Source organism: Pinus tabuliformis, chromosome 3_2, assembly GCF_031772625.1.
Source record: "Pinus tabuliformis cultivar Carrire ecotype Pingquan chromosome 3_2, CPIR1, whole genome shotgun sequence".
Lineage (NCBI taxonomy): Eukaryota > Viridiplantae > Streptophyta > Pinopsida > Pinales > Pinaceae > Pinus > Pinus tabuliformis.
The window spans coordinates 841,975,808-841,988,004 of NC_142302.1; positions in this window are offsets into that span (position 1 = coordinate 841,975,808).

Genomic DNA, 12,197 nt, shown 5'->3' on the forward strand with positions numbered 1-12,197 from the left:
ATATTGTTTTGGTCATTATTAAAGCACTGTGATTTAGCTGATATCTTTTGATGGCAAATGATTGTTGTTCACGGTTCATGTTTCTATATCATCTAACAAGTAATCGTTTTAACCACAATCTCTTAAGGCACCGGTCTGCTAAGTTAATAAAATCCATCTAGTGCTTTTCATATCGTGTCTCATGTCTCCCAACCAACTGGTCGACAGTTGGTCTCCATCATCTCACAGGGTCTACCCCCCTTAGCCATGGGAGACAAGCTTAAACGGAGGGATCGGGGATCAGAGTGACAGCCCCCGATCTGAGGGTTGTCGTGTCAATCCGCGCGACAACAAGTAGCTAATCCAACCATCACGCTCAATCCATGAGAGTGAACATCCTCATGCCACCATCAGCTGTTTCTCAAACATCTGCCACATCCTTGACTCATCAAGAATCTATCTCCACAATCCATGCTCAGGTCCATGGAACTCTATCCATCTCATCTGCAACATGCCATCATCAATCATACCTGCTCCATATGCTTGAGGGCTCACTGCCATGAGCAGCAAACAATGAGCCCATCTTCTTACTCATCTAAGAAGATGTAAAGGGAGTAGAGCCTGAAGGCTCTCCCTCACTAATCAACTTGATCCACCTATCAGGTTCCTCGGTCTCCATCCTTTGTAGATAAGCACCTGGTCTTCCTTCTGGACATCTGGTCTCACATACACCTCATCATCATCATCACCATCCTCCACCAGCTCTAGTCTTCTTGTCAAGTCCAAGATGCTATCTGAAAGTGTCTTGATGACCAATGACCGCTCCACAAGCTTTGCCTCAACACTAGACAACTGCTTGTTCACCTTCTCTTTATCCTCCATTTTCATCACTCCTAATTTACAATCAGGTCTTGTCACACCAATGGTTGGCACACCAATGGGCACATCTTCCCTTCCATCATAAATGTAGAGCTTCTTCAAATGTGGTACTATCATAGCATCGAATTGTTTCATAAACTGCATCCCCAATACAGCCTCATAGTCATCAATCCGCACTATAGTGAAGTCCACCTTTCCGGTCCATTCACCAAGTGTAGTGTCCACCCTTTCAGCTATACCAAGAATCTCAATAGGAGGAGAATTCATTGTCTTCATTTGTGCCTTTGCTGGTACAAACTTCAGCCCAATTCTTCTTGCAGTATCTTCTCCCATGAAGTTGTGAGAAGCCCCACTATCCACCATAGTGAGCACATCAGCACCTCCAACCTTCATTTGAACATACTCCAACTTGTTTCTTTCCGGGTCCCTCTTAGAGACCTCTTCCGTAGTAGCAGAAGCACCAAGTATCTGCATCATCCCCACAGAAGCATCATCTTTCTTGTCATCAGATTGTGCAACCGCAGCCACCTTTGGTTTAGAGGGATAATTCTTCACCATGTGTCATCCTGCACAAATCCAACACTTCAAAAGGCTTCTTTGTTTTCGAACCATCATCTGATTTCGAAGCATCATCATCCTTCTTCTCTTTTGGCTTTTCGTACTTCTTCTTCTTGTCATCAGAAGTCTCATCAAAGTGATCCACCAACCTATCAACCACAGCAAATGCTTCTTCAAGTGTTGTAATCTTCTGCCTCCTCACCTCATTGCGTGCCCAAGGCTTCAATCCCATACTGAAGTTGAACACCTTGTCTTTCTTTGCCATGTCAGGAAGTTCCAGAGCTGCACTTGAATACTCTCGCTGGTATGCTTGTAGGGTTCCGGTTTGCTTTATGTACTTGATCTTTGTCCTTGCTTCCCATGTATCGTCTTGAGGACTAAAGTGGCTCTGCAAAGCCTTCTTCAAGTCACTCCACGAAGTGATATCATTAGCACTGCCATTGACAATCTGGTCCACCCTCCTTTGCCACCACATCTTAGCATCCTTTGTTAAGAACTGAGTAGCTACCTTGACTTGTGTCTCACCATCAACCAGGTTCAACTGCTCCAAGTACTGCTCCATGTCCCACAAGAAGTTGCCAAGAGTTCTTGCCTTCCTTGTACCATCATAAGACTCCGCTTCCTTGACCTTCATATGAGGCATTCCTCCAACTGAGTTATGCCCCACGGCCTTCTTCACAACCGCAAGCTCATTCTTTGTATCTTCAAGAGTCTTCTTCAAGTTCACAATTTCTGCAAGACCTTGATCCCTTGATAACTCAACCTCTTTGACCCTTATCTCAAGTTGTGTACACATAAGATCAGTGTACTCATACTGTATCCGGAGTTCATCGTGTTCTGTTCGGAGTTCATCGAGCTCTTCCTTCATCTTCGAATAGGCCTCTTGTCCTTTAGCGAACAAGTCCATATTCTTATCCCAAGAAGTCTCCATATCCCCCACCTTTTCCAACACTTTTTCAATGAACCCTATAGTAGTATCCTTCACATCATGACCAGACCCAGTTGGAGATTCAGCTGCCATCTCGACCAGATTCTTCTTCCTTTGTGATCTAGTTTCAACCATTCAACAGCTTCCTGCAAGACTTCTCCAAATCTTCAGACTTTCTCTTCGTTACGAGCAACCTTTGCTCTGATACCACCTGTCACACCCCTACACCTGCGGTAGTCTTCCAACCACTTGTAGCAAGGTTCGGCACCACCGAACACGTTCTTTTCACCAATACTAACATTCGTGGACTACGCCTACTTACTCATTAACATACTTAGTTTGTGTTTCGCAACCAAGTAAAAGCAATTATCCTTTATACTTAATGAAGCCCATACTCATTCATTATCATCATGCAATTAACCAAGAACATCAACAATTGCAAACAAGTATAAAGGGGAGGGGCAACTCCCCATAATGCGAGTCTGCCCGACAATTTTATTAAGAATATCAGATTTACAACACAAGTGTGTCTTAGCTGAACCAAGTCTTACACTTAGCCAAATTTACAAGATAGGGAACCTGCCTTTACAAACATGTGCACCCTTGCACAAAGAGAAGTGCTCACTCGAGCCACTTATCTTCTCTACCAAGTCCTGCACATACAACCCGAACCTCGGCACACTTTCCTACACTTCAACCGGCATAAGAAAATCCAAATTTGCACTTAGATAACCTACGCATGAGATATGCACAGTCCTTATCCCCCTTGTGCAGGTTTTACCTCTGCTCCTATGCGTAGAAGTGATGATTCGATGCCTTTCAAATGGGCTCAAGCTCTTTACATTTATATGCAACCTACGTGGATTTACATGGGGTGTGCAGCCCCATGGCGCACCCCAAAAACCACTAACCATGCACCCATATGCATTATTACAAGTCGGCTCTCCATACATTCCTTAGCCATCGTATATATATGCAATCGTTCCAACACTTAGTTGCATAAGTGTCTCGCACAACGTCGCATTATCATCGCATGTAATTGTCGCGTTCCCGTCGCACTTTCCTCCGCTCGCCCGTGTGCCCGCCCGCGCGCCCGCTTTTGTGCACGAGTCGCTGGTTCCCGTCGCACTTCGGTTCCGAGGACCTTACATCCTCCTCCACCTGAAATCGTTGTCGTCCTCGACAACATACCATCCCGGTAGCCATCCACCAAGATCATCACTCATCTGTGATGTCAACTCCTCTTCGCAAGGCAAACATCCTTGCAACGTATGTAGAGACTCCTCTCCACTATGTCCCGGCTTAATGACCAGCTACCACCAAGCTCACAATACCAAGGCATGCACCTCCACGGTATGCTCTCCATAAGATGTCATCTCGATCCATATGTCATCATGTGAACCTCTGCCATGATACTCCAGCATAATGCCAACACATCTCTGTACACTACGCGTCCCCATGTATTAACTAGTTGGGTAGCTAATCCAACCATCACGCTCAATCCATGAGAGTGAACATCCTCATGCTCAGGTCCATGGAACTCCATCCATCTCATCTGCAACATGCCATCATCAATCATACCTGCTCCATATGCTTGAGGGCTCACTGCCATGAGCATCTAACAATGAGCCCATCTTCTTACCCATCTAAGAAGATGTAGAATGAGTAGAGCCTGAAGGCTCTCCCTCACTAATCAACTCGATCCACCTATCAGGTTCCTCTGTCTCCATCCTTTGTAGATAAGCAACCCGGTCTTCCTTCTAGACATCCGGTCTCACATACACCTCATCATCATCATCACCATCCTCCACCAGCTCTAGTCTTCTTGTCAAGTCCAAGATGCTATCTGAAAGTGTCTTGATGACCAATGACTGCTCCACAAGCTTTGCCTCAACACTTGACAACCGCTTGTTCACCTTCTCTTTATCCTCCATTTTCATCACTCCTAATTTACAATCAGGTCTTGTCACACCAATGGTTGGCACACCAATGGGCACATCTTCCCTTCCATCATAAATGTAGAGCTTCTTCAAATGTGGTACTATCATAGCATCGAATTGTTTCATAAACTCCATCCCCAATACATCCTCATAGTCATCAATTCGCACTATAGTGAAGTCCACCTTTCCGGTCCATTCACCAAGTGTAGTGTCCACCCTTTCAGCTATACCAAGAATCTCAATAGGAGGAGAATTCATTGTCTTCATTTGTGCCTTTGCTGGTATAAACTTCAGCCCAATTCTTCTTGCAGTATCTTCTCCCATGAAGTTGTGAGAAGCCCCACTATCCAGCATAGTGAGCACATCAGCACCTCCAACCTTCATTTGAACATACTCCAACTTGTTTCTTTCCAGGTCCCTCTTAGAGACCTCTTCCGTAGTAGCAGAAGCACCAAGTATCTGCATCATCCCCACAGAAGCATCATCTTTCTTGTCATCAGATTGCGCAACCGCAGCCACCTTCGGTTTAGAGGGACAATTCTTCACCATGTGTGGTCCTGCACAAATCCAACACTTCAAAGGCTTCTTTGTTTTCGAACCATCATCTGATTTTGAAGCATCATCATCCTTCTTCTCTTTTGGCTTTTCGGACTTCTTCTTCTTGTCATCAGAAGTCTCATCAAAGTGATCCACAAACATATCAACCACAGCAAATGCTTCTTCAAGTGTTCTAATCTTCTGCCTCCTCACCTCATTGCGTGCCCAAGGCTTCAATCCCATAATGAATTTGAACACCTTGTCTTTCTCTGCCATGTCAGGAAGTTCCAGAGCTGCACTTGAATACTCTCACTGGTATGCTTGTAGGGTTCCAGTTTTCTTTATTTACTTGAGCTTTGTCCTTGCTTCCCATGTATCGTCTTGAGGACTAAAGCTGATCTGCAAAGCCTTCTTCAAGTCACTCCACGAAGTGATGTCATTAGCACTGCCATTGACAATCTGGTCCACCCTCCTTCGCCACCACATCTTAGCATCCTTTGTTAAGAACTGAGTAGCTACCTTGACTTGTGTCTCACCATCAACCAGGTTCAACCGCTCCAAGTACTACTCCATGTCCGACAAGAAGTTGCCAAGAGTTCTTGCCTTCCTTGTACCATCATAAGACTCTGGTTCCTTGACCTTCATATGAGGCATTCCTCCAACTGAGTTATGCCCCATGGCCTTCTTCACAACCGCAAGCTCATTCTTTGTATCTTCAAGAGTCTTCTTCAAGTTCACAATTTCTGCAAGACCTTGATCCCTTGATTCCTCAAACTCTTTGACCCTTATCTCAAGTTGTGTACACATAAGATCAATGTACTCATACTGTATCTGGAGTTCATCGTGTTGTGTTCGAAGTTCATCGAGCTCTTCCTTCATCTTTGAATAGCCCTCTTGTCCTTTAGCGAACAAGTCCATCTTCTTATCCCAAGAAGTCTCCATATCCTCCACCTTTTCCAACACTTTTTCAATGAACCCAATAGTAGTATCCTTCACATCATGACTAGACCCAGTCGGAGATTCAGCTGCCATCTCGACCAGATTCTTCTTCCTTTGTGATCTAGTTTCAACCATTCAACAGCTTCCTGCAAGACTTCTCCAAATATTCAGACCTGCTCTTCGTTACGAGCAACCTTTGCTCTGATACCACCTGTCACGCCCCTATACCTGCGGTAGTCTTCCAACCGCTTGTAGCAAGGTGCGGCACCACCGAACACGTTCTTTTCACCAATACTAACATTCATGGACTACGCCTACTTACTCATTAACATACTTAGTTTATGTTTCGCAACCAAGTAAAAGCAATTATCCTTTATACTTAATGAAGCCCATACTCATTCATTATCATCATGCAATTAACCAAGAACATCAACAATTGCAAACAAGTATAAAGGGGAGGGGCAACTCCCCGTAATGTGAGTCTGCCCGATAATTTTATTAAGAATATCAGATTTACAACACAAGTGTGTCTTGGCTGAACCAAGTCTCACTCTTAGCCAAATTTACACGATAGGCAACCTGCCATTACAAACATGTGCACCCTTGCACAAAGAGAAGTTCTCACCCGAGCCACTTATCTTCTCTACCAAGTCCTGCACATACAACCCGAACCTCGGCACACTTGCCTATACTTCAACCAGCATAAGAAAATCCAAATATGCACTTAGATAGCCTAAGCATGAGATATGCGCTGTCCTTATCCCCCTTGCGCAGGTTTTACCTCTGTTCCTATGCGTAGAAGTGATGATTCGATGCCTTTCAAATGAGCTCAAGCTCTTTACATTTATATGCAACCTACGTGGGTTTACATGGGGTGTGCAGCCCCATGGCTGACCCCCAAAACCACTAACCATGCACCCATGTGCATTATTACAAGTCGGCTCTCCATACATTCCTTAGCCATCGTATATATATGCAATCATTCCAACACTTAGTTGCATAAGTGTCTTGCACAACGTCGCATTATCGTCGCATGTAATTGTCGCGTTCCCGTCGCACTTTCCTCCATGCGCCCGTGCGCCCTCCCACGTGCCCGCTCTCAGGCACGAGTCGCTGGTGCCCGTCGCACTTCGGTTCCGAGGACCTTACATCCTCCTCCACCTGAAATTGTTGTCGTCCTCGACAACATACCATCCCGTTAGCCATCCACCAAGATCATCACTCATCTGTGATGTCAACTCCTCTTCGCAAGGCAAACATCTTTGCAACGTATGTAGAGACTCCTCTCCGCTATGTCCCAGCTTAATGACCAGCCGCCACCAAGCTCACCATACCAAGGCATGCACCTCCACGGTATGCTCTCCATAAGATGTCATCTCGATCCATATGTCATCATGTGAACCTCTGCCATGATATTCCAGCATAATGCCTACACATCTCTGTACACTACGCGTCCCCATGTATGAACTAGTTGGGTAGCTAATCCAATCATCACGCTCAATCCATGAGAGTGAACATCCTCATGCCATCATCAGCTGTTTCTCAAACATCTACCACATCCTTGACTCATCAAGAATCTATCTCCACAATCCATGCTCAGGTCCATGGAACTCCATCCATCTCATCTGCAACATGCCATCATCAATCATACCTGCTCCATATGCTTGAGGGCTCACTACCATGAGCAGCTAACAATGAGCCCATCTTCTTACTTATCTAAGAAGATGTAGAGGGAGTAGAGCCTGAAGGCTCTCCCTCACTAATCAACTCGATCCACCTATCAGGTTCCTCGGTCTCCATCCTTTGTAGATAAGAAACCTGATCTTCCTTTTGGACATCCGGTCTCACATACACCTCATCATCATCATCACCATCCTCCACCAGCTCTAGTCTTCTTTTCAAGTCCAAGATGATATCTGAGAGTGTCTTGATGAACAATGACTGCTCTACAAGCTTTGCCTCAACACTAGACAACCGCTTGTTCACCTTCTCTTTATCCTCCATTTTCATCACTCCTAATTTACAATCAGGTCTTGTCACACCAATGGTTGGCACACCAATGGGCACATCTTCCCTTCCATCATAAATGTAGAGCTTCTTCAAATGTGGTACTATCATAGCATCGAATTGTTTCATAAACTCCATCCCCAATACAGCCTCATAGTCATCAATCCGCACTATAGTGATGTCCACCTTTCCGGTCCGTTCACCAAGTGTAGTGTCCACCCTTTCAGCTATACCAAGAATCTCAATAGGAGGAGAATTCATTGTCTTCATTTGTTCCTTTGCTGGTACAAACTTCAGCCCAATTCTTCTTGCAGTATCTTCTCCCATGAAGTTGTGAGAAGCCCCACTATCCAGCATAGTGAGCACATCAGCACCTCCAACCTTCATTTGAACATACTCCAACTTGTTTCTTTCCGGGTCCCTCTTAGAGACCTCTTCCGTAGTAGCAGAAGCACCAAGTATCTGCATCATCCCCACATAAGCATCATCTTTCTTGTCATTAGAATGTGCAACCGCAGCCACCTTCGGTTTAGAGGGATAATTCTTCACCATGTGTGGTCCTGCACAAATCCAACACTTCAACGGCTTCTTTGTCTACGAACCATCATCTGATTTCGAAGCATCATCATCCTTCTTCTCTTTTTGCTTTTCGGACTTCTTCTTCTTGTCATCAAAAGTCTCATCAAAGTGATCCACCAACCTATCAACCACAGCAAATGCTTCTTCAAGTGTTCTAATCTTCTGCCTCCTCACCTCATTGCATGCCCAAGGCTTCAATCCCATAATGAAGTTGAACACCTTGTCTTTCTCTGCCATGTCAGGAAGTTCCAGAGTTGCACGAATACTCTCGCTGGTAGGCTTGTAGGGTTCCGGTTTGCTTTATGTACTTGATCTTTGTCCTTGCTTCCTATGTATCGTCTTGAGGACTAAAGTGGGTCTGCAAAGCCTTCTTCAAGTCACTCCACGAAGTGATGTCATCAGCACTGCCATTAACAATCTTGTCCACCCTCCTTCGCCACCACATCTTAGCATCCTTTGTTAAGAACTGAGTAGCTACCTTGACTTGTGTCTCACCATCAACCAGGTTCAACCGCTCCAAGTACTGCTCCATGTCCCACAAGAAGTTGCCAAGAGTTCTTGACTTCCTTGTACCATCATAAGACTCCGGTTCCTTGACCTTCATATGAGGCATTCCTCCAACTGAGTTATGCCCCAAAGCCTTCTTCACAACCGCAAGCTCATTCTTTGTATCTTCAAGAGTCTTCTTCAAGTTCATAATTTCTGCAAGACCTTGATCCCTTGATTCCTCAACCTCTTTGACCCTTATCTCAAGTTGTGCACACATAAGATCAGTGTACTCATACTGTATCCGGAGTTCATCGTGTTGTGTTTGGAGTTCATCGAGCTCTTCCTTCATCTTTGAATAGGCCTCTTATCCTTTAGCGAACAAGTCCATCTTCTTATCCCAAGAAGTCTCCATATCCTCCACCTTTTCCAACACTTTTTCAATGAACCCAATAGTAGTATCCTTCACATCATGACTAGACCCAGTCGGAGATTCAGCTGCCATCTCGACCAGATTCTTCTTCCTTTCTGATCTAGTTTCAACCATTCAATAGCTTCCTGCAAGACTTCTCCAAATATTCAAACCTGCTCTTCGTTACGAGCAACCTTTGCTCTTATACCACCTGTCACGCCCCTACACCTGCGGTAGTCTTCCAACCGCTTGTAGCAAGGTGCGGCACCACGGAACGCGTTCTTTTCACCAATACTAACATTCGCGGACTACGCCTGCTTACTCATTCACATACTTAGTTTTTGTTTCGCAACCAAGTAAAAGCAATTATCCTTTATACTTAATGAAGCCCATACTCATTCATTATCATCATGCAATTAACCAAGAACATCAACAATTGCAAACAATTATAAAGGGGAGGGGCAACTCCCCGTAATGTGAGTCTGCCCGACAATTTTATTAAGAATATCAGATTTACAACACAAGTGTGTCTTGGCTGAACCAAGTCTCACACTTAGCCAAATTTACAAGATAGGCAACCTGCCTTTACAAACATATGTACCCTTGCACAAAGAAAAGTGCTCACCCGAGCCACTTATCTTCTCTACCAAGTCCTGCACATACAACCTGAACCTCGGCACACTTGCCTACACTTCAACCGGCATAAGAAAATCCAAATCTGCACTTAGATAACCTATGCATGAGATATGTGCAGTCCTTATCCCCCTTGCGCAGGTTTTACCTTTGCTCCTATGCGTAGAAGTGATGATTCGATGCCTTTCAAATGAGCTCAAGCTCTTTACATTTATATGCAACCTACGTGGGTTTACATGGGGTGTGTAGCTCCATGGCCGACCCCCAAAACCACTAGCCATGCGCCCATGTGCATTATTACAAGTCGGCCCTTCATACATTCCTTAGCCATCGTAATTATATGCAATCGTTCCAACACTTAGTCGCATAAGTGTCTCGCACAACATGGCATTATCATCGCATGTAATTGTCGCATTCCCATCGCACTTTCCTCCGCGCGCCCGTGCGCCCGCCCGCACGCCTGCTCTCGTGCACGATTCGTCGGTGCCCATCGCACTTCGGTTCCGAGGACCTTAGCTGTTGTGCTTTTTTTCGTGAATTCAGAGATGTCTTTGCATGGTCATATGAAGAAATGCCAGGCCTTGACTCGAGAATTGTTGAACATGATATCAAGATGTATCTATATGTTAAACCAGTATGATAATGGCTTTGACCTGTTCATGTGAAGAAAGTTGCTGCCATTAAAGCAGAGGTTGAAAACATTTTACATGTTGGCTTCATTTACCCTATACTTCTCATTGATTGGGTATCGAATATTGTTCCTATGATGAAAAAGCAAGGAACGATAAGAGTGTGTGTTGATTATAGGGATGTAAATCAAGCATGTCCAAAGGACAACTATCCTACACCCTTTATCGACCAGATTGTTGATGAATGTGTCGAATGTGAAATCTTTTCATTCATGGATGGATTTTCGGGCTATAATCAAATCAATATCCACCCACAAGACTAGTCAAAGACTGCATTTATATGTCCATGGGTCACATTTTCATATTGTAAATTACCTTTCAGTTTGAAGAACGCAGGGGCAACATTTCAGAGGGCAATGAATTACACCTTCCATGACATCAAAAACATCGTTCAACCATATCTTGACAATCTACCTGCTCATTCGTGAAAATGGACTAATCACCCACAACATTTGAGAGCCATATTTTTACATTGCCAACACTACAAGATATGACTCAATCCGCACAAATGTGTGTTTTGTGTTGGTTCTGGTCAACCGCTTGGTTTTGTAGTTTCTAAGGACATAATTCGACTCGACCCATTTAAGTTTCAGGCAATTCTTGACATGCCTCCACCTTCAAATTTGCTTCAGATTCAGAGACTTTGAGGGAAAGTTAACTTTCTGAGGAGGTTCATTCCAAGTTATGCTAAACTCGCTAAAAGTTGTACATGTATTTTAAAGAAAGGGGTACCCTTCCACAGGGATTATGTTGCGCAAGCTTCCTTTATTGCTCTAAAATATTCCCTGATAAAAGCATCATTAATGTATGCTCCTAATTATCAAAAAGACTTTAACTTGTATCTCACCACTACAGATACAACCATTGCTATGGTTTTATAGCAAGAAAATGACGGAATTGAACATCCTATATATTATTTAAGTCGTAATCTTAATGATACAGAAAGAAAGTACTCTTATGTTTAAAAGTTGGCTTTAGTAGGCGTTCAAGCAGTACAAAGATTTTGACACCATGTACTCCTTTGTAGAACAACCATTGTGTCAGATTGCAACCCTATGACATACATTTTGTCACGTCAATTGTTGGGGGCAAATATTCCAAATGGATAGTCATTTTGTAGGATTTTGATATGTAATTTTTTAAATCAAAAATCAAAGAAGTCTCTTGTCTTTGCAGAGTTACTTTGCGACCTTCCCTTGTCCTCCAACAATTTTACATCAAAAACATCAATCATGGATGAGACTCTATTTCTGATATCATCAAGTGATCTGTGGTACGGGGATATAGTGGTCTATCTCCATATCCAAACTTTTAGGCCTAACACCTCCCACTCTAAACAACTACGTACTTGATACCAAGCCAAAGATTATTTGATCGTTGGTGATACACATTATCATCATGGTGTCGATACGGTTTTACGAAGGTGCTTCATGCATGAGGAGGCCAAAAAAGTTTTGAATGATTGTCATTCAGGTGCTTGTGGGGGGCATCTATTTGGATACGCTATTGCACAAAAGATCTTGCGAGATGGTTACTTCTGGCCCACCATACTCAAAGATTGCATAATTGCAGTTAGAAGTTGCCATGCTTGTCATATTTTTTATCCCAAAACCAGATTACCACCTGGACCA